This window comes from Myodes glareolus, chromosome 21, assembly GCF_982192425.1.
Source record: "Myodes glareolus chromosome 21, mMyoGla1.1, whole genome shotgun sequence".
Lineage (NCBI taxonomy): Eukaryota > Metazoa > Chordata > Mammalia > Rodentia > Cricetidae > Myodes > Myodes glareolus.
In genome coordinates this window covers 32172291-32196948 of record NC_142046.1, presented here as the reverse complement: position 1 = coordinate 32196948, position 24658 = coordinate 32172291, and the positions used below count along the sequence as shown (strand labels likewise).

Sequence of the window (24658 nt, the reverse complement as noted above, 5' to 3'; positions counted from 1 at the left end):
TGCAACATTGTGTCAGTCCTCTCTACCACTCTTTCTGCAGTAACTTTACAAATGACAATTGAGAAGTGTAAATCATTTTCACCAGCTTTGATTTCCAGTGGTTTGACATGGCAAGCCAATCAGGACAGAAAGAAGCTATATGTGTACCAGAATTCATAAACACTTAATGAAGAACAGTCGCTCCCCTTACTGTTCAACAGTGTAAGAGCCTGCACTGTTGCTACAGTTACCTCTTAGCTACCCAGAATGACACAGTGCTGGGAACTAATATGTCCATTTGCCACAGAAGCAGATGGCAAAAGTAGCTGCCTTAAAATGTGATCAAGTATGAACGCTCTTTTAGTGTTTTCTTTTAAGTCTCAGACTTTAGCCTAAAGTAACTTTAATCAAGGGAGGAAGGACCACACAGCTGCTGTAGACCTAGCTCACTGCTCATGGTTTCCTGTAGGGGGAATGTTAACAACAACATACAGAGAAACATAATGAACTTTATCTGCTGCCAAGGCTATAAAGAAGCAGTTACTCATTTTATTCTGTGACTGTGAATACACAATTTTAATGAAAACAACTAGTCACTATCTGTAAAAGTCGAAAATGCATTTAATATTTTAGATCTTGATTATGGTGACAATTACACAAGGCTATGAAAGTACTAAAATTTACAGAATTATTCAATAAAATGAAGAAAAGTCCTATCAAATAATTAAAAAAGGAAAAGCTCCAATTCAAGAGCACACACTTTTAATTCTAGTACTTTGCAGAAGGTGGCAGGAGGATTTTGAATTTGAGTCTAGTATTACTTATATAATGAGATATTATCTTAAAAGTAATCAATATTAAATAAAGAAAAAATAAAGAGAAAGTAATGAACCTCAAGAGTGTGTGGTCATGGTATGTTTACTCATACCCATACATTAAAGAAAGCAGTGGGGACAATTTACATCTACCATGTCACATACCGTCATAAGCACTCATTTGGTATGACTAGTTTTTCTTTTTACAGAGAAGGCACCAAGGTTCCCTGAGAGTGGAGGTGACATGCCCAAAGCCAGGTACCAAGAATTAAGGTCAAATCCAGGTCTGAATGTGCAACTCTAGCTCTTTAGATGTTCCCACTGTCATTCTGAGGTGTTTCAAGAAATTAACATTTTGCTTAAATGTCTTTATTTCTTGACTCGTAATGTACCTTTGATAATTGAAAAAATGACAACACACAGGTTAATCAGTGTATTAGTGTGTCTATCAGCCAAAGGATATAAACATCTCAGAGGTCCACCTGTGAGGGGCTAGGGACATCAATTTTAGCATATGTTTCTAATGGAATATAATGTAGGAATAAGAAGCTGTCTGTTTGCTGATATTAAAGCAACAATAATAAATAAAACACCCCAAAAATAAACAAATAATTTGGTAAAAAAAAGCAAAGGGCAAATTAATACCAATTTAGTATGTTATTACATATGTAAGAAGAAAGGAGTATATATCTGACTGCACACAGTTATATTTGTTTAAATAAATAAACACCGGATAGACATAAAGAAACCAGAAACAGGGAAGCTGGGGTTGATGGGGTCAGGGTTATTTATTCCATACACAGCATTCCACGTTGTTTAGATTTCTGAACCTCACAGGGAAAAGGTAAGAAGATAGTTAAGGACAGGACTATCACGTGGCAGAAAAGGGTTCCACATTTACATATCATTCTCTAATTTGGTCCCTGGTAGCAGCAATTTTACACTTTGCACTGATCTCGCATAAGCAAAGCCATATTAATCTTAGATAAGTTTTTTCTACATGAGTATGAAGAAACAGCAATGCTGCACTGGTGATTTGGGTGGATAATATTTATTACTGTGTTTGTGACTTAAAATCAAAACAGCAGTTAAGGATAGTTTAGTTCTGAGATGTATTCAGTTTATTCTACTAAAAGTATGTGATAATTTTATATGAATAAGAAGGAAATGCTTGTGAAACTTACTTCTAAACTGAAACTAGGCTTCTTTCATGTTTGCTTCAAATTGCTAAAAAGTAAATACTAGATGATGTGGTGGAAAGAACGGAGGATTCTAATACTTTGGTCTCAAAAGCTGAACTGCCAAGTGGAAGAGGCAGATAATGTACTTTCTCTGCAATGACAGCTCCTAAGACCACCCTTTATGATAATCTCACTGAGGGCTGCTCCTTACTTCTAAAAGTGCAGGATCAAATGGGGAGCCAACACATTTTCCAGACTCTGGCTTATCTACTTTTCTTATCAGCGCCATGAAGCTAACTGATGTAATAAAGACAAGCAGTCATGGTTTACATGTGTATCGAGTCACGGCTGATCTATCCTCACACCTCACGTCACTTACTGTTTAGAAATACTCCAGTTACATGGGTATCACCATCATTTGCTAAGCAACAATAACAAAACCCCAAAATTTCGAGAGTGTTAAGTAGATAGGATCCTATAGCCCATCATGAGAGAAGCCAAGCTGGAACCCAGATGTCCTAATGCTTCAAATGATTCTCTACTATGGAACAGTTTACCTGATATACATGGCACATGCCATGATATATATGGCACAGTTTACATCTGGCTAAGACAGAGAAAATGAAAGAGTACTGTTTCTGATAAGGCTGGCAGTTCTTATGTGTGTATATTTGCATGCAAATACACACACACACACACACACACACACACACATATATATGGCAGTTCTTTGCATGTATATTTGTATGTATCTGTGAAGCCCACAGTCAACCACGAGTGTCATTTCTGAAAGCCATATTTTGTGATTTTGGAGAGAGGGTGTAATTGGGACCAGGGATTTGGTGATTAGACTAGTCTGAAGGGCTAGAGAGCTCCAGGGATTGAACTCTGTCTTCTCAGAACTGAGAATATAAGCCTGGCCTGACAAACATATGTGCATGCTGGACATCATTCAATGTCAGATTCTCTCACACTGGTGTGGCAGGCACCTTACCAAGTATTCTTTGAAAATTTCACATATGTGTACAGGAGTGTACATAAAATCATATCTACTCATTACTTTTTCCAGCTCCTCTCCTTCAAGTTCCCAATGTGTCTCCCTTACAACTTTATGTTCTATCTTAAACAACAACAACAACAAAACATCAAAATCCACTCAGTTCATTTAGTGTTATCCATATACTCACAGCTAGTGGGTCCATCTATGGGAGAATGGGCCCCTACCATTGGCTACACACCCAAAGAAAATTGATTTTTCTCCCCTTGGCATCCAACAGCTCCACACCAGGAGTAGGTGAGGAGCTAGTCGAGAGCAAGGGATAAGTATTAAAAGTCAGGTTATAATGTAAAGAACATTCAGTAGTCAAAATTGCCTATGAAGATAGTTTACATAACAAATAAAATTGGAACATACTATGTGTATACACGATTAACTATCCCAATAATATTTCACTTCAAAGCACAAATTAATAGCCCACATACACTAGGGAATATATCTTAAATGTAATTATATGTTTCATTTATTTCATGAGTGACTACAGATTAAAGTATATATATATATACATATATCTTATCACCCCACTGTTTGAATAATAAATCTAAAAAGTTCATTATGACTTACAATATATGCTAATGCTTTATGTTATAGTAATCATTTAAAAATTTCCATGAGGTAGACATACTTTTAAAAAAAAGAGATGAAGTAACAAAGACTTTGAAAATTGCATCTTAAATGTCATCAGATTTTAAATATATTCAATTTGAGTTTACAAGTCAGTTCCCAGAATATGAATTGGTATGCATAATTTCATTGTGAATCTACCACATCTGGGCATTACACGAGGTAGTGCACTAAATCGTACATGTGCCATATATGACAGTTTTTACAAAGATTGAGACCCCAATTTCCAAAACCTTATGTAGAAACTATAGAGATAGGAGTTTTGGTCACAAGGCTACTAGAATTACACATCTAAGATACTTCTCTGATACAGACACTCAGCAGTCATGGGCAAAGAACAAATTAGAGTCAAAGTACAAGAGATTTCCAAAAGCCAAATGACACAGCTGGTTGGGCACGGGCGCTATAACTGCAATCTTAGTATTTGGGAGCCTCACGTAGGATGACTGTGAGTTTGGTAAGTTCTAAGGCTAGCCTACACCTAGCACGACTGTTTAAAAACAAAGCTGCACTAAAAATAGAAACTGCCACAACACAGATCATAAATAGTTAGACTTGGCAAGTCTTATAGAGCATGAAATTACACTGAGATGTGAGTTCCTAAACTGTGAAATAGCCTGATAAAGAATCTTTCGGAGTTAATTAACCCTTATATAAAATGCCTAGGTCCTAAAATCAAGGCCAATCAATCCACTGACTCAGTGACAAGGTGAGGAAAAATAAACATAAGAAATTAAAAAACCCCACAAATTCTAAAGCATTTCAGGAAAGTTACAGCTAAGAAAAAAAATAGACACAAGAAAGAGAAGAACCTGAGGATTTAGAAAAAGGGAACAGAAAAATAAAGTAGAAATACATATGTAGCAAAACAGAAAGCATCTGAAAATAAGAGATTAGATTCATAAAAAGGAAAAAATATCACCAATGTAAAATAATAAGAAATTATGTAATAAACCAACAAAATGACAAGAATAGTCATATAGAAAAGCACAACAAAAATTGTTACAAATAAACATCCACCAGTTGAAAAAGAAAACCGTAGAAGACAATATAAATTGTATACTGGATAGAAAACACCATTAGGAAATGAAAACCAGAACTGAGGAGTTCACTGAGAGAAGACTGAAATGGTCACTGAAGTCACAATGGCTGGAGGGCTTAATATGTTGCATCAAATTTTAAAAATAATAAAGAAGTTGTGCTATCTTGGCAATGTTCGCACAGATTAGAGCCAAGGTACTTCCTGAATTAAAAATCAGTAACATACTTCAGACTGAGAGCTATATAAGCGAAGTCAGAAAAAGGTAAAAAAAAAATGCAATTTACACCCCAAGCCACCTTAATTGATGCAATTTCCAAAATAAGTCTCTTTCTGTATGTAATTGGTTCTATATCTAGAAAACTCAGATAAAAATAAATATAAGAAATTAAATCTGAATTCATAGGAAGTGTTAAGTTGGGAAAAAGTGGCATTTATAAAGTATGTCAATATTTTAAAACACAGCTTTAATTATTGAAAAGCATATGGACAACCCTGAAAAAATTCACTAACTCAGAATATTTGCATTCACATACACAGACACATACACAGACAAACACACATGCATCTACCAAAAATAGAAATTACATAGTTCAAATTCCTAAGGAAATAGATTTCAACAAGGAAATAGCCTATCTATTAGGTACATGTAGATTTATGTTCCCAAAATACAGGGAACTCTTTTCAAACACAAATACATGGACCATTCATGAAAATGGATCACATCCTCATAAATGTCAGATTCTGATTACAATGACCTAAAGATTTACACAATATTATGAATAGATTTCAAATGTTAAATGACAGGAGAGGCCCACAAGCATGGTTTTATATATATGTATATATATGACACTCTGGAGAAGGCAATACTGCAGGGAAAGAAAGTGAGTGACAGGTTGTCTGGGATAGGCACGACTGGGAAGACAGAATGACTACAAATGAACATGACAGGGTTTTTATGGTTGTGAAAAGTTTCGTTTCATGAGTATGATAGCAAGTAAATGAGTGTGTACACGTGTCAAGACTTAGAAGTATACATGAATAAGGTCAAAAGTTTTTTACTTTTTACCAACTAAGCCTTAACTAACTAATTTAAAAACTCTCACTTTAATAAAAACTTCAGTGAACTACCTTAGGTGCATTTATCAAATTAGAAAGACAAATCCCCCAATATATAACCAACAAACCAAAGGTTCCAATCAGTGTGGGGGAACAGAAAAATGCAACAAAAAAGAGAATGATGAATGTAAGAGCAAGGACCATTCTTCAAGATTGATGAGGAAAGAGTAGGCATAAATAACATTATGAATGAAAAGGGGACATAATTACTAAAAGGAAATATAAAAAGACAACATCAAACATGTTAAGAGATAGTTTTCTAAAGAAAGTAAAAAATTCATTTATTTCCATTAATATTAACATGAATATATAACTAACACGATATTTGCATTTATACACACACACACAGAGAAGCATGCATATGTATGTGTGTCCCCATCAAAAAATAAAAACTCTAGAGTTGAAATTCTTAAGAAAACAGACTTCAACAAGAAAATTGATAAGCTTTTCTAACAAGTACATGCTGATTTGCACCAAAAATATCTGCATGTACACACACATGAATATATTTCTATATACACATATATGTACAAATATACATAATTATACATATATTCATGTGTGTGTATGTATATTTATGTTTTTCATTTTTAGAAAAGGGTTTCATTTATATTATGTTCCGGTCTGCTATTCTCTATGTAGACTAGGATGGCCTAGAATTCAGATTTACATGCCTCTTTCTGTCAAGTGCTAGAACTAACATGTTCCACCATGTCCAGCGTTATACATAGCATCACATAGTAAAGACAGACTTTAATGATCTGTATTTGCCCTGAACTCTCACCAGAAATAGTCATATGATTCTCCAAATCTTCGAACACTGATAGCTCTTATGATGTTTAATTGCTTTCCAGTTGTTTTACCAATATGATTATTGTTCACTGAACCAGAGCATATTCATTGTATTCTCTGTAATACAGTAGGTGATAATCACTTTTTAAAAGTTTAAAATTAAAGCAACAAATGATTGTTTTCTGAAGTTAGAGATTCAAAAGTGCCATAATTGGGTAGATTGAAATCATAGAAAAACAATTTGTTCTTCAGTCTGGATTTAAAATTTCAATAATACACTACCAACAGCTCTGAAATCCTGGTACAGGTACACAGAAACACGTTCTTTAAGGACGAGTAAGAAAAGGCCATCAAATATCTAAAGTAAAGATTATTCTTAAGATTTGTGCCAAAAATTCCTTGTGAAAAATATTTATTACTGATGCAGGATGTCCTTTTGTATATGTGTTGCTATAATTGGTTAATGAATAAAACTGTTCTGGACAATGGCTTAGCAGACTAAAGCCAGGTGGGAAATCTGAACAGAAATAGAGAGAGAAAGAGTAGTCAGAGTCAGGAAGACGCCATGCAGCTGCCTAGAGGAAAAGACGCAGAAAAGATGCCAGAAAGATACCACAGCCTTGTGGCAATACACAGATGAAGAAAAATGGGCTAATTTAAGATATCAGAGCTAGATAGGAATACACTTGAGCCATTGACCAAACAGCGTTGTAATTAATATAGTTTCTGTGTGATTATTTGGGTCTGAGCAGCCAAGAAGCCAACACAAAATCTCAATTTACAAAATGTCACCCCACTGTCTGGGATATGGATTCACATAAGACCTAAAAAGGTTAAGCAAAAAAAGAGGGCTTCTAGACCCACAAAAATGGGAGCCAAGTGCAGCTTTTTTGTAGACGCATTTTTTCTTTATTTTTAGATAGGCTCTGTTTGCAGGATGCAAGCAGACTTGGTTCCTTTAAGAAAGAGCTTCTTTGTTCACACTGGTAGCATGAACAGCTCTGGTTCTCTCAGGAGGTCCTTCTAAAGAACACTTAAAGTTTGTGAGCAGAGTGCTACAAGTTGCTTAATGGTGACAGACCTGCTATGTCCCTGAAGCTGGGGCTGTGAGACAGCAGAGGCAGTGAACATACTTCTGACTTGTTAGATGGGGTAGAGCCAACAGACAAAGCTCCAGTGCATTAGTCCCAGTCATGGATGCTTAGCATTAAAAAAAAATGAAAAAGAAAAACTCTACTTGTCAGAAAATGATTATAGATACACAATAAGATAGATTCAGGTGAAAAAGAACTCTAAATGGGGCACAGTGTTGGATTAATGTACATGGGCTTAGGAGAGAACAAAGATTCCAGACAGTCATAGATTAAAGGAGCAAAGATAATAAAATAAATATTAAAAAGTAATGGAATAAACAAATCCATGTAAAGATAGAAAATACACAAAGTGTCTGCATTATGTATATTACCGTATTTCCTTTGAAATTTTTGACTGTGAAGGAGCTATGTACAAAGAGACACTTCATTGTATGGGCTGTTAGCTCAACCAACATAAAGGTATCTTAACTTGAAAATTTGAGTCTAAGGATATGTTACTTTGGAAAAGAGGTTCTGCTTTTGTTTCCCCAGAAGATGAAAACCTGTGGATTCCCTCCTGGCTAATGTAGTTTGATAGAACAACACACCCCACCCCCAACCACTGAAATGCCTCTGTGAAGCTTAAAAATACTTTGTCCAACAAACAGCAGGAAGCAGTTTGGAGAAAACTACCCCCAAATTAACAAAATGATTGGTTATAAATGTTTGTTTTCATTTAAAGGGGGTTAATTATAAATAATTAAATGGTGATAGTCAATCTCTTTTTTTAAAAAAGGAGGGGAAATGTGTTATGGATCTTGGTTTACTGATAGAAGCTTAAGATCGATTAGTTATGCTGTGTACATTTATTTCTGCTCTTGTTTAAGGTATTGTGTTTGTGTAACTTATTTTAAAACGTCATATATAATTAAGAAATACAGATTAATAGATAGTCATCTATAATAGTTAAACTCTAATCATGTTAGTTAGGGTTTCTAGATATACAGAGATATATTTCAGATGGATAAGTATTCTTCAAATCTTTCAATGACCTATAGAATGTGACATTTAAAATGTTTTAAAAACTTAGACTTTTTTCTGAATGTGAATTATAGGCTGTTTTTTCTTTGTTTTGTCTAAAAGCGACTTATAAGTTAGTACATATATTTGTTTTTCTTGGTCCGGGTAACTCCACTCAGTATGATGTTTTCTAACTCTATTCATTTGTCTGCAAATTTCAAAATGTCACTATCTTTTTACACTCTGTAATACTCTATTACGTAAATGTACCATATTTTCCTCATCCATTCTTCAGTCAAGAGGCATTAATGTTGTTTCCAGGTTCTGGCTATGACAAATAATGCAGAACCTAGACAACAAAGAGGACTCTAAGAGATACATACATGGATCTAATCTACATGGGAAGTAGAAAAAAAATCTCCTGAGTAAATTGGGAGCATGGGGATTATGGGAGAGGGTAGAAAGGGAGGGCATACAAAATAGCTTAATAAAAACAATTAAAAAAGAACTGCAATATTATGCATATTTATAAATGTGTATAAATGTAGTTACGCCATCCAAAAAATTGTAGAATCTTTGGAAGCATTTATATAAATTCTAAGCATGCCAAAAAAACCCACAAAATTTAGACTCTTCTTGACAGTGAGACATGTCTGCTTCTGGTAACACCAGTTCTGAGAAGTTAAGGGCATTGAAGAAACTCGTCAAAGAATTTGTCTTTAATGTGACAAGGCTAGCCATTTGGGCAAGAATATGCTCTTGCCTGGACTACTTGACAGTATGCTTTATCAACCTGACATGCAGGACCCACAGAAAAGTGACTGTTGAACTTTCCAAAAGATAGGATTGTCCTTCAGAGTTCCTGCTTCACAGAAGAAACTGTCAGACATTTTGCAGGAGAAGAAAGTGACTGACAAATGGCCATTACTGGCGAAAGAGACTTTCAAAGTTCCTTCTTCATGGAAAAGTCTGCCAAATACCATGAGCGTATAGGCTGATATCACAAAGTTACAAAAGATCTTTGGGTGATTGTCCAGGCAGCAAGACGTCTTTGTCAATTCTAGAGTTTTGGAAATCATTTACAATACACTTCCTGTTTACTTAGGTAATACTATATCCTTCTGGGGTCTTTAATGGATTTGAAGACAGATAATAGTTTTCATTAGTTATGATAAAATACAAATTAGATATGAAATTTCAGACTCACAAAGAAATATTTTAACTGTAACTCTTGCTTCATACCTGTTTTGTTTTATGTAATTTAACTATGTTAAACTAAAAATCTTCCTTTTTAATTAGACAGAAAACGGGAGATGATATGGGATGTCCTTCTATGTGTTGCTTGTATTGGTTAATGAATAAAGTTGTTTCAGGCAGTGGCTTTTGTCGTAACAGAGTAAAGCCAAGTGGGACAACTGAACAGAGAGAGTAGGTGGATTCAGGGAGATGCCATGTAGCTGCCTAAGAGGAAGGACACCAGAACCTTATCCAATAACTTACAGCCTTGTGACGATATACAGATTAATAGAAATGGGTTAATTTAAGATGTAAGAGCTAGCTAGGAATACACATAAGCTATTGTCTGAATTGTGTTGTAATTAAAAGAATTTCTATGTGTTTATTTGGGTTTTGTAGCTGAAAAACTAACATGCAGTCTCTGTTTATATATGCCAAAAAGAAAGAAAGCCAGATACAAAAGTCCTGAATGATAACTAAAGAATATGTATAATTCTTTGAGGAAGAGAAAAAAATGTTATAAAAATAAGTTATTCAAACAATTATTAAAACTTTATGGTACATATAACATGTAACAGTATTTTATCAATCTTCATTTTCTCATATGTGCTAGTAATAAAGAATATTTCTGGTTAGCTTGGTTGTCAACTTGATGCACCTGGAAAGAGGGGCTCTCAGTGGAAGAATTGCTCTATTAGACTGGTTTATGGACATATCTGTGGAGAATTTTCTTGATTGCTAATTGGTAGACAAGGGCCTGGCCCACTGTTGGCAGTGCCACTCCTGAGAAGGTGGGTCTGCATTGCCTAAGTAAGATAGCTGAACCTGAGTTCACATGGGCAAGCCATGAATCCTGCTTCTGATCCCACTTAGTTTCCTGTGTCGATGTCTCTCAATGATTGATTGTGACTAGTAAACATAGATAAAATAAACTCTTTCCTTTCTTTTTTTTTAAATCACAGCAGCAAAAGCAAACTAATACAATATTCTTAGGAGATACATGTTAAAGTGTTTAGGAAAAAGGTTAACAATCTTTGAAATTTACTCTAAGAAGTTTAGCCAAATAATGGCTAGTAATGCGTATATAAGAAATTAATCAAACATGGCAAATGTTAACTATTGAACCTATGATGAGGAATAAGTGATATTAAATATACTATTCTTAAAAACTTTTCACTGCCTTTACCTTTTCAAAATATAGATTAAAAACATATTAATACATATGTTTAAGAAAATGTCTAATCTGAAGATAAGGAACATATAAACATACAGAATACTGTTTTTAATTAAAATTATTGTTAACTTGTTTACAGTAGTAAATAATGCTTTAAGTAGTAAATAGATAATTTATGCAGAAAGTTTCAAAAATTCTATTAATTTCAAACTGAAAGAATGAAGTAATAAAAAGCAAAAGCAGAAGCTGCTTACAATCTATAAAAATTAATTGCATATGTCAACTGATCTAAATTCTTTGGTTAAACCCTGCTGTGAAGCTGATTTTTTTTATTAGATATGATTAACATTTGAATTAGTAGACTTGAATGAGGCACATTATTCTACATTTCACCCATTCACTTAAAGGCCTGTGAAGAAATTCTGTCATCAGTCTGCCACAATCACTTTGGGCAATTCCGTTAAGACTCCCTTTTTAAATAACACATTGGTGTTGTTTCTATGGAGAATTTTGACTAAACGAGAAGACAGATCCAGAAAGTTCAGGAAATAAGAGCTTGAGAAGGTAAAAAGATAATGGAAGAAAGTTGAAGAAATAATCCCAGGAATTTTTCTGAAAGGAAGCAAAAGTAAATTTCAGAACAGAAGTGCTTACTCAAATGTAGTAAGAAGGTAATGTTGAGAGGAGGTTTCTTGTCCAAGGTTTCTGTCCTCCCAGATTTCTACAGTTGTTAAGTCCCAACGAAATCACACAGAGGTCTACATTAGTTATAAACTGATTGACCCATTAGCTCAGGCTTCTTATTAACTCTTATAACTTCTATTATTAGCCCATTATTCTTGTCTATGCTAGCCATGTGGCTTGGTACCTTATTCAGTGCGGCAGTCACATCTTGCTTCTTCTGTGGCTGGATCAGGTCTGTGTCCTCTTCCCAGAATTCTCCTGTTCTCCTTGACCTGCCTCTGCTTCCTGACTGGTTGTCCCACCTATACTTCCTGCCTGTCTACTGGCCAATCAGCATTTATTTAAATATAATTGACAGAATACAGACCATTGTCCCACAACAAAGAAACATACAGGTAGACATTAGAAATTATATATTACAAATCAAAAGATTTGAAAGAAGAGGTATAAAGCAAAACCTTGCAGGGTTTCATAAGAAAAACCACTGTATAATAGTTACAAAAATGCAGTTGATATCAGACTTCTTATACAAACACATGACGCAAGGAATTTACAGAATATGCTCAATTTTTAAAGGTAAAAATTTCCATATACTTTCTGTTCTATCACAATGTGCACAAATAAAAATGAATCCTGAGGAACTGTTTATTTCCTCATAATCATTAGGTGAAAATTCAAATATAGTTATAATTTAATAATTCAGAGATATAGCTTTCTCTTGAGAGAATGTTGTTTATTGTGATTCATGAACTCATTGTTTTAATGTTATTTAATTATATAGTCTTGCCTACGTTTTGTATACAGCGGCTCAATAAACAGCCCTTTCAGAACCCTAAGGGTTCAAATGTATCATTAAGCTATGGTTATATTATTTATATAATAACAGCAAAATGTTGAGAATATTAAAACGATTTCCATGCAAGAACCTTAGACTTATTCACTAAAATTTTTTTTTAGATTTATTTATTTCATTTTATATGTGTGTATGGTTTGTCTGCTTGCATGTATGTACAACACATGTGAATGCCTGTTGTTTATAAAGGTCAGAAGAAGGCATAGGATCCTCTAGAACCAAAGTTATACATAGCTGTGAGCCACCATGTGGGTGCTGGAAACTGAACCTGGGTCCTTCCTCTGCAAGGGTAATATGTGCTCTAATTGCTGAACCATTTTAGCAGTCTCTCAAACATTTACATTTTTTTTCACACAAACCCCTTTATCTATACATTTTTATATAAAGGCATTCATCTCAAACAATCATTGGTCTGGTTTGAGGCCCCTGGTCTCTGCTACACCATCAATGACGAGTCCTTACTAGGACTCTTCCTGAACATTCTGTTGCCGCCTCGTGTAGTGGAGTTCTTGCAGCCCTGAGTCCACAGGACAAAACCGGCCCCTCTTGCTCCAGCAGATCACAGATGGAACAGAGGTTGGGGTGGGCCCACATATAACCCTGGTTCTGGGCTTGGGTAGCTTAAGGGTTGGTCAGTCCTCCAGCTCTTCCCTGTCTTCAACACCAGGTAAACTCTCCAGCATTGTCCTGGCTATCTTGGAGTGATGAGTACAGTTCTCTGGCATTCAGATCCTCAGGGTGGTCAGTTCTTAAGCACCAACACCTTCAGGGCCAGCTCTGCTGTATTGCCCAGGCAAAGTGTAGGGGCCAGCTTTTCCACCTGCCTTGGGCACAGATGGTAGTGGTGATGGGGGGTATCTTTACCCTTCCCATCCCACCACATGACAGATGAGTAATGGGGACAACTCTCCTATGCTCACAACATCAGGGCTGGCTTACCCAGACCTCTGCCAACAGGGTCAGCTCTACTGTGCTGACCAGAAGAGGTGCAGAGCCCACTTTCCTGAGTCCTGCAGCTCCCTAACTTACCTCAGGTGGCAGAGTTGTGGTGGATGGGGAGGTGCAAACATTTACTTTTAAAGATATGAAAGCAGTATAATCTTGTAACTGCACCTTCCATCCCTTGTAACTTTACTATAGTTCTTTAACAATATGACTTAATATGTAAAAAAGTATCTTCAATGAGTATCAGCAATACAATATAGGAAGAGAAAGGGATACTTGAACATTGCTATGAGGACAGAAGTATGTGGGGGTACTGTATAAGTTAGTTAGCTTCATTTAGCCATATCCCAATGCACATGCACTTTCAAACACGTTATATGTGGTAAATATTTACAATTTTTCTTTGGCAATTTCAACACTAAAGAAAAATGGCAGCATTAATAATACACTTGTGAAATGAAAGCAGAATGTATTATATGTGCTGAGCGAATTAGATTTATCAGAAAGTGAAGCTACATAATGAGGATATATATTTCATCAACTTTCAAACAACAGCACTGGAATATCAATAGAAGACATTTAAAATTCAAGAAAACATGAAAAGATGGAAATAATTGTTCTGGAGAGGTAATTTTACTTACAGTCATTTACTAATCAAACATTCTAATGTAAAATAACAAAAAAATGTATTCAACTCTGTAACAGAGAAGAAAATTCTCTTTAAATGTCCTGAAATGTTGATTCTATCCTATACTATAAAGACAATCTCATTTATGGTGGTGGCACATGGCTTAATGCTAGAAATTGGGAGGCAGTAGTAGATGGATCTCTATGATTTCAAGGCTGGCCTGGTCTACCTAGTGAGTTCCAGGTCAGCCATGACTTTACAGAGAGAGCATATCAAATAAAGTAAGAGAGAAAGAAACCATCATTGATAACAAAAATTTTAAAGGAATTAGGGGTCAACCAGTTATTATGAGTCAAAAACTAGGAAATATCAACTACTGATAAAGAGAAAATATAAAATTCCCTAGAGATAGAATCATTCTCCAAAGAAGAAATCCACACATCAATGTGTTTATTGTATCTATGTATTCTAAATTAAAAAATAACAATAAGAACAGCCCAAACTCTTAATATGGATTTCTACTCTAAAAATGATAAATTGAACTCATTCTCCCTTCTACTCTCTTGAGAGCTCACTAAGAGCCATAACGAAATACTCTACCTAAAGGTCAAACAGACAATAAGAAAGAAAGATTCAAGATCATCTACCAATGGCAAAGGCAGTTTAACAATTTCATAGTGGGAAACAAAAACAAAACACCAAACAGCAGAGAAAGGGGTGGCGGATGCATGGGCGAATATATCAGAGTAGCCCTAGAAAGGGAGTAAAATCAGAAACAAACAATGAAGGAAATTGGTAGAGTCAAATGGGATGGAAAAAGTTGAAATCTGAAAGAAAAAACTTTAACTCTTCTTATGACAAGACAGAGGAATCCTTGGCTAACTGCTGAAAGTCCCTCCTCCAAATAATGATTAACAATAATTCATTATAACAATTAGCAGTAGCAGCAGCAGCAGCAGCAGTAAAAGAAAATGAAGTTGCTTCTCCAGAGTAAAAGGCAATGCTTCATATAAAAAAATCAGGTTTTTGATAACTGGGGTTGTGAAATATGGTGGCATGAGGCAGTTAGAGGGCAGCTTTCTGGAGATGGTTTTCTTCTGTTGTGGGTTCTGGGTACAGAGTTCAGGTAGCCAGATTTGTGCCACAAGCGCTTTCCCCAATGAAGCACCGCTCTGCCCAGCACTAACAATTTCTCGAGGCCCTATTCACTCTCTTTTCTCCCTTCTCCATGAGTGTATAAATTTGAACAAACACATTTTAATTTAAAAAAAATTGCATGTCTTTAAAAATGTCTGACAATTCCACATTTCCTTTTTTAGACTTACTCATTTTTATTTTTTGAGAAATTTATAGATTAATGCTACGAAATTTGATCACAGTTGTTTCCATTTCTCTTCTCCAGCTCTTCTGATGCCAGTCCAGACACTAAAAATGGGGGGAAGGAGAGAAAGCCACTTTTTTTGAAGGGAAGGAACAAGAAAATGCAAATGCACTGAGTTTACCATTTGTATTCAGAGTACTGGAAAGTCTAGCCAGATAAAAAAGAACATCAGACTAGAGGGAATTCAAACTGTCTTTGTAGTGAAACAATATAATCTATTATTTAGAAAATCCTCAAGGAACCATCAAAACACAAGAACTTCACATTTAAACAATTATGTTTACACACATACACACTAATATAAAAATAAACCTGTAGGAATAATTTAACCAAAAATTAAAATATTTCTTTACTGAAAAAATACAAAATATGGACTAAGAAATTGAAGAAAGTACTAATAAATACAATGTTACCTTGTGTCTATGGAATGAAAAATTTTATATTGTAAAACTCTCTGTACGGATAAAAATATATGGATGGACAGATTTACTACAGCACTCATCAAAATATCATTAATAATCTCCACAGAAATAAAAAAGACAATCATCTGAATGAACAAAGCAATCTTGAGCTCAAACAAAGCAAAAGGAAAGCTATCTCATTTCAAAATATATTAAGAAGTTGCAGTAATTCAAGCACTACAGTATTAGTAGAAAATATATAAACACCTTTTGGGCACTAAACACCTTTCCTGGCAAAGCTACTTCTCTTCCTACCTATTCACTAATCTGAGTTCATCTGCAAACTCACAATCCCAATTCTAGACCTGTAACCTTGAAACCTCTTTGTGTGTGAGCCACATTAGCTTGGTAAGTTCCTTCTTCCCTTAGTCTACCCTTGCTTTTCACCCTCTACCACCTGCAAATACACAATCTTAGTTACAGACACATGGCCTTGAACCTTTGTTATCTGTGAAACCTCTTTGCTTGCCCTAACTCCAGACCTCCAATTTGAAAGTTATCTTTCCCTGGTTTAGTTAAACAGCCTGTCCACAAACTTTACCTGGTCCATCTTAGATCACACATCTCCTGCAGTGGCCTAATCTAAAAAAGGACAGATTATCAAATTAGACATAGAACCACAGAATGAATTCTATATGCTCAAGACAAATAAATAAGTAAATAAATAAATACAAAAAACATGAATGGCTAAAACAGCCTGTCTCTTATCAGACCACTAGTACTATAGAAGTTTTCTCCAATGAGAACTAATTATATGGTCCCCAGAATTCGATAAACACAGATGTAAAAGTTCTCAATAAAATGCTACTAAACTGAATATATGCACATATAAAGAAGACTGTCCACCAAGATCACGTTAAATTTTTTCAAGAAATACAGAGTTGTTTCAACATATGCAAGTCAATAAATATAATAAATCACATAAATGGACTCAATGAAAAAATCAAGCGATGATTTCAATAGATACAGAAAACAACTTTGTCAAAGTCCAACATGCTTTGATAATAAAAGTCCTAGAGAGAACAGGGCTTAAGGAAACATACATCAAGAAAATAAAGGCTATATATAAAAAGTTGACAACCAACATTATCAACATTATCCTAAATGGAGAAAAGCTCAAAGCAAATCATTAAATTCAGGATCAGTTATGGCTATCCAGTATTCCCACTCCTTTTCAACATAGCACTGAAAAAACTAGCTGAAGCAATAAGACAACTTATGCAAGTCAAAGAGATACACATAGGAAGAGAAGTCTAATTATACTATTTGCATATGCTATATTATACGTGCAACATACCCAAATTTCCACCAGAAAACTAACAGAAACAATCAACAATTTTAGGAAAACTGCACAAAATCAATTAACAAAAATCAGTAGCATTTTATTACATCACAGACAGACACACTGAGAAATATATCATAGGCACACTTATATTTATAATAGTACCAAAGACTATGACATATCTTAGAATAAACCTAACCAAGGAGGCAAAAAATCTTTATGGTGAAACTTCAAGTCTCTGAAGACAGAGATTTAAAAAGACACTAGAAAACAGAAAGGCATCCTGTGTTTGTGGATTAGTAGAATTAACATTGTGAAAATTAACACCCTACCCAAAGAAAGGTACAGCTTCAATACAATTCCAATATAAAATACCTACATTTTTTTTTTACAGAAATAGAAAAAGCATCCAAAAATTCTTATGAACCACCAAAGACCTTGGAGAGTCAAAGCAATCCAGAATAAAAAAGAATACTGAAAGGATTATTATTTCAGACAAGACATATTATAGAACATGAGTAATAAAAGCAATATGGCATTGGCACAAAATGTACATCAATGGATAAAATAGAAGATCCAAATATGAGTACTTGCAATTCCAGACATCTAATATTTGATAAAGGCTCAAAAAATATACACTGGAGAAAAGATAATCTTCAAAAATTGTTGCTGGGCACTGGATATCCACATGCAGAAGAATGAAATGACACACATATGTATAACCCTGCATTGAGCATAGAAAAAAAAGTGGATAAAAGACTTCAATTTGATACCTGAATCACTAAAATGGTGAGAAGAAACACTAAAATGGTGAGAAGAAGGCTTGATCAAGAAAGACCCCCTAAAGACTCCCCGACTGGAGCAGACGGCCCAGATCATGCAACATTTCAGAGGACCTCTCCTGGAGGTTCCTCTCAGTTCTACATTCAGAACAGCCTCAGTACTGCTGGCTGAGATGATCAAGTCTCACAGAATACTTCAGTCAGGACTTGGCCATAATCCCAAATTTTCTGTAGGTTCCCATAAGATAATCAGTGTTCCCCATCAACAGGAAGTAGCCTGGAAAAGTATACCTACATTGCCAAAAAATGGATTATGGATATTTATTTTTGTTTAGAGTGTTGGTTACAAGTTGTTATGGATAATGGTATGGAAAAAAAAACTAAACAAAGGAGATTACATTCAGAGTTCTTGTTTTGAAAAAAGGGGGGGAGGAGTCCTGAGGGACAATGGTCTTGTACCTTGTTACTTTGCTTCAATAAAATGCTGATTGGCCAGTAGCCAGGCAGGAAGTAGAGGTGGGGCAATGAGAACATGAGAATTCTGGGAAGAGGAAATAGTCAGCCTGGAGTTGACACAGAGGAAGCAAGATGTGAACACCTCACTGATAAAATGTATCAAGCCACATGGCAAACACAAACAAGAATAATGGGCTAATTTAAGATGCAAGAAATAGTTAATAAGATGCCTGTCCTAATAGGCCAACCAGTTTATAATTAATGTAGACCTCTGGGTGTTTCTTTGGGACTGAACAACTTCAGTACTGGGCGGAACAGAAACCTCAGGCAACAAGACAAATTCAGTATGGGCAGTCAGTATGGAGAAACTGAAAAAAAAAAAACAGTTAAAATACCTTTATCACATGACCTGGAATATGCTCACAGGAATTAATTAGTATCCTACTCCACAGAAAATTGCTCAGTAATGTTCATTGGTGCCCTACTTACAATAGCCAGGAAATGGAAACAACATAAATGCTCATCAACAGATGAGTGGAAATGAAAATGCAGTGTGTATACACAGTGAAATTTTATTCAGTTGTAAGAAAAATGAAACAGTGAAAATTTCAGGAAATAGATTAACCTAAAAAAGATTAATGAAAGCAATTCAGAAGCAGAAAGAAAAATGTTACATGTTCTTTCACCTTGGGTTTCCAATTCTACATCCTCAGATATGAGTGCACAGTAAGGAGTAACTACAAAACCCAGGAAATTATAAAGGGACCATAGGTGTGTGTGTGTGTGTGTGTGTGTGTGTGTGTGTGTGTGCGCACGCTTGTGTGCATGTGTGTGTGTGAGGCTAGCAGAATACAGGCAGCATGAAATAGGAAATGAAATAAAGGGGAGGAAGGAGGGAGACCTGTACAGAAAGAGAAGATGGGATGAGGGACAAATAATACTAAGGTTGTCTGAAAATGCCTCAAAAAATCATATTTTTTCTATTTACCTAAAATTATATATAGTAATATAAATACACGTGTGTGTGTGTGTGTACGTGTATCTTAATGGAAGTTAATTCACCTACATACTCCCTACATGAACCATAGACTTATGAAAACCCAAGTATCAAGCATAACAAATGAATAGTTAGTCAGGGTTGTTCTTGTAACTCCCAAAACAATATAGACTATAGATATAGCCCTTGGTTGCTCATTATGGGTTGAGGGTGGGCACCTATTCCTGAGGACACAGAACATTTAGGATACAGTACTTAGATGGTTCAAACAGAATCTGACCTGAAAACATTTTTTTTTCAAATTTTTTAGTTTTAAATTTTTTTTGAAAACCTCTTTTCTGTAGTCTAATTTCTTGGTCTAGAAAATACTATGTAAGCTGACAACAGAGGGATTCAATTAAAGAATTCTATCCAGCTGCAACACCTATGAGCCACAATGACCAGCATGGTAAGATAAGCATGAACTTTTAAAAAACGAAACTCTATGTCATTGACAACGAACAACTGCCTAATTGGACTTAAAGACTATTCAATAAGAGAGAAACCATGCCTGGTCCTGAAAATTTATCTGGCTTCCCAGAGCTAGTGAGGTCATCTACTTTGGAAAAGAATTTATCTGTTACCACCAGTTTGCTAGACTAGCATAATCCCTGACTACATTCTAAACTTACCCTGTATCCACAGATCCTTAAAAAGCTCATATTTTCTTGAGGTGAGATTGGATAAGATTCATTTATGACAATCTTAAAAAGGCCTATTTGGTACTTTATGAATAACAAGTTCTTTTGTTTTTCTTTCTTTGAGACAGAGTCTTCTTAGGAAATCTGGCCCTGGAACATAGATATCCACCTGTTCTCCCAAGTGTTAGGAGTAAGGAGTGGATCAACAGCCTCAGCTTCATAAGCAGTTTTTAAAAACACTGTCAAAACTGCTAGTGTGAATAGACTGAATGTTCTAGCCGAGAATTAAATAAAAATTGACATTCAATCTTCTGTCAATTATTCTATAATTAAATATATACAAATCCTCAAATTGTTTTAGAATTGTAACCATTTTAGTAAAAATGTTCAATTTTCGCAAACCAATATTAAATATATTTTATATTTACATAAAATATGAAATGTATAACTCTTATGTGCTATGAAAACAGGCTTTGTTTACTTTGTGTCATAATTTTAGATAATCTTTGCTTCAAAATATACCTTTCTACAATTCAAATTAGGATATGATTACACAGGGGTAAAGGTAATTCATCTTAAAATATACAAGTATTTTAAAAAATTATCTATGGCTATGGTTATAGAAATATACGAACATTTGATTTCTACAAAACCACACCCTGACAGGAATTTTTTTCTCCTCACTTGATACTGCATTTTGCTTCTTGAATAACGATAAAATCAATCTGAAAAGACAATTTTAATCTGAAATGTTACAGCACGTTTTTTTTTCTTGTAGAGAAGAGTATGCGGCAATTTATGCTATGCATTAGAGATCAGACTCTCGGCCAGGGTTTACATGATTGATGGGTTTCTATTTGAGCAGGCACAAATGTGAATAGCACTGTGCAATGTTTACCAGAGAGACACAGCTAGTGTAACATCAACCAGTTTCCCCTTTTACTGTCAGCATGAAATGGACTCTATTATAGCAAAATATTTTTGAAGCCACACACAAAATTTTAATACATGGCTTAAATCTAACACAAAGCAACAGACACATGTATTCAGAATATAGGTCTAACAGCTGGTCAGCCATATATGTCAATGAATCACAGAAAAGCCCACTCGATACAACATTTTTGAAATAATATGTTTGCTCAGGATACAAATTTTTCAGTTTTGAAAGGCGTAACTCACCTCACAGAATCAACTTAATGAATCTGTATTCTGGATACCCAGAAGCACAATCCTGGGTAAGACATCCCACATGGCAATATCCAACATTCCAACCTTCTGGATAATTATGTTCATAAAGGGAGGTAACATTTATGACAGCCAACTGAGTTCTGGATCCCAAGCCTACGTTTTATATACACTTTCACATACAGTGTCTAAAGGAAATTCTTAAAATACAAATGATTATTTCTGCTATATACAGGGGACACTGATGATCAGAAATCTGAAACAATTCTGTAACCAACAGCAGAGTCAGGAATCAAAGGTAGAGCTAATAGACTATATTCACTGAGAAGTGGGAATGGATAAATATAAAAATACAAAGACCCAAGGATGCCAAGGCCGATAACAATCAAGTGAATTAAGCCACAATAATTCTCCCAGTGACAACAATAAAAAACTATGCAAAAATACTGGATAATGCAAAAGAAGACAAAACGAAACAAAAATTATTCTTGAGGACAACTGGAGAGGAACCAAAAATAAATAGAGAGGGGGAAAAAAAGAGATTACCAATGGGTAAAATCTATGTTTTCAACCTTAATGAAAATTCCTGGATACTAACACACACCATGGAAGATGAAAGGTCTCAGCAAGAGCAGGAAGACAATAGAGGGTAAAAGGGGTGAATATAATCTAGATATACTATATATTTACGTATGCAAACATTATAATTAATACATGCTAATGAAATCCATGGAAGTGGACACTACTCAGCCAGAAAGCTAAAGCTACTGTCTTGTTTACAGGAAGTATCAGAGCCCAGAACTCAGAGTAGAGAGAATATATAAGGTGAGGATGGAAGATGGGAGAAAGAAGGAAAAGCAGCAAAAGCTACCAACTCCCACCTGTACTGTATGCAGTGTATGGCGTGTGTGTGTGTGTGTGTGTGTGTGTGTGTGTGTGTGTACACTGCTTAGGGAAGAAGGCTAGGACCCCATGGATAGGACATTGTTGCAGTGGAAACAGCAGCTGTCCTTGCACAAGACAAAAAAGCTGACATCTGAATTTCACCTGCTCAAAGCTAGTGAAACCTCTGGCTTTCCACAGAAGTCTTCAAAGGGTCATTCAGTATCATTCTAGGATCAAGGCAGAGCATAAACTGATCTGTTTCAGTAAAGTATAAAAGTAACCATTCAAGAGACACTTAGCAACTCCACTGCTAAGTTAAAACACAAACCACAAACACAAAATACAAACAAAAACAACTTTCGGTGGAAGGTAACAAAATTTAGTATCAAAAGTATGTCATCTACATCTAATACATACACCAGAAATTCCTAGACCTGCAAAAAATAGGAGTGCACCAAAAATAGCTAATAGAAGACGAAATTGCCAATACAACTATGTTAAGGAGCATTATGCAAAAAAAATTACCATAGGGCATTCCAGTAGAAGAGGAGAAATAAAAAAAATTCAAAGACACTTAAAAATAGTTAATGTGATAAATTTTATGTCATAAATATGCTACCACATAAGAGAATTAAATAGAAATTATAGAATTGAAAAAGTGAAGCATTAAAATGAAGAAAAAATACTACATGGTCTTTAAAGGCATACTGGAGAGGGAGAGAAAATAGTCACTGAACTGAAGGTTAAGCATACATGTTTCAAAGGACAGCCTCTAAAGAACATGTAAAAAAATATTAGGGGAAAATAACAAGGTCTGAAACTCTCACAAACAGGGACAATATCGAACTACTTTATTTAAATACAGTGGGAAAAAAAAAAACCCAAGAAAATAGAGAAATATTTGCACACTGCCACATACAAAGAAAAAGGTGCAAGAGCAGGAAGTGCTTTTAACTGCGGAGTCATCTCTCCAGTCCTATTAGTTAAACTACCAAGGAAAATTATCAGGATAATTATAAACTTTAATGCTATATTATCTCCAATAAACATTAACATATTTAAATTTTATGAAAAATTAGTTTTTCATTAATAAAAAGTTGTTCCCCAAAAATTGATGTGGGGGGTGTGTGCATTGGCAAGGACAATACTCTCCACTCAGTGAACAGGGAGAAGTCAGCCTGTGCCTATATGGAGCCCTCATCCCTACGTTCTAATCTCTTTGGCGTGGGAAGGTACTCTGCAGGCTACCAAAAGAGAAACATGGACACCAACCCAGTCACAAAATCTTTGACCTACAATCTGTTATGCCTGAAAAATATGCTAGAGCAATGGTGGCACTGAATGTGTGGGAGAAGCCAAATAAAGTTTGATTTGATCTGAGGCCCACTCCACAAACAGAAGGAATTCACACTTGACACTGCTTGGGTAACGAAGAATCAGATACTAGAGAGCTCAAAGATCTAGGGCAAAACCAAACACTGCTGGTCTAGACAAACAAACAAACAAAATTAATAAAATGGTTCCTAATGATATTCTGTTATACTCATATATAAGTGCCTTATCCAGTCATCATCAGATTTGCTTTCTTCAGCAGCAAATGGGAACAGATGCACAGACCCACAGACAGACATTATACACACACACAGAGTCTAAATTGGAGGTCTCCACCAAATCCTTCCCTTAGATCCCACAGAAGAGGAGGCAGAAAGATTATAAGAGCAAAGGGGAATGGAGGACACCAGGAGAACAAGGCCTTCTGAATCAAATGAACAAGTGCATGTGAATTCGCAGAGACTGAAGCAGCAAGCACAGGCTTACATGGGTCTGTGTTACGTCCTCTGCACATATATTATATCATTAGCTTAGTATTTTTATGGTGCTCCTGACAGAGAATGAGTGGGTCTCTAACTCTTGTGCTTGCTCTTGGGATTCTTATCCTCCTTTGCATCACCATGTCCAACATCGACATGATAGTTTTTGCTTCATCTTATTATATTTGATTTTGTCAGGTCTGGTGCTATGTATTAGAAGCCTGTTCTTTTCTAAAGAGAGACAGAAAGAGGGTGGATCTGGAGGAGAGGGAAGGTGGGAGGAACTGGGAGGAGTAGAGGAAAAAACTATTATCAGGATATATTGTTTGAGAAAAGAATCTTTTTTTTCAAAAAATATGAATAAAACTACATGAAAGATGAAGTTGCAAATCCTTTTTGTTAACAACACATATTTTCCATTTGCTTTTGGAAACTTTATATATTTCAGTAAAACATATGCTGTGTGGTTTCTGATACTAACACTATACTAGTGATAATCAGTTCACTAGCAAAATGGGT

The 24658-nt window shown here is 35.3% G+C and overlaps 1 protein-coding gene and 1 long non-coding RNA gene across 20 annotated transcripts in view; both read right to left on the bottom strand.

Annotated features, from left to right (window-relative positions):
- The window catches only part of Mbd5 (methyl-CpG binding domain protein 5), a 348936-nt gene that overhangs the window by 167587 nt on the left and 156691 nt on the right, over positions 1-24658 (bottom strand). The window lies entirely within an intron of this gene.
- Positions 15526-16651, bottom strand: LOC146890446 (uncharacterized). The gene is made up of 2 exons (XR_014998854.2): positions 16603-16651; positions 15526-15644 (listed from the first exon to the last, which is right to left on the bottom strand). It is a non-coding gene; the product is annotated as an uncharacterized LOC146890446 (long non-coding RNA).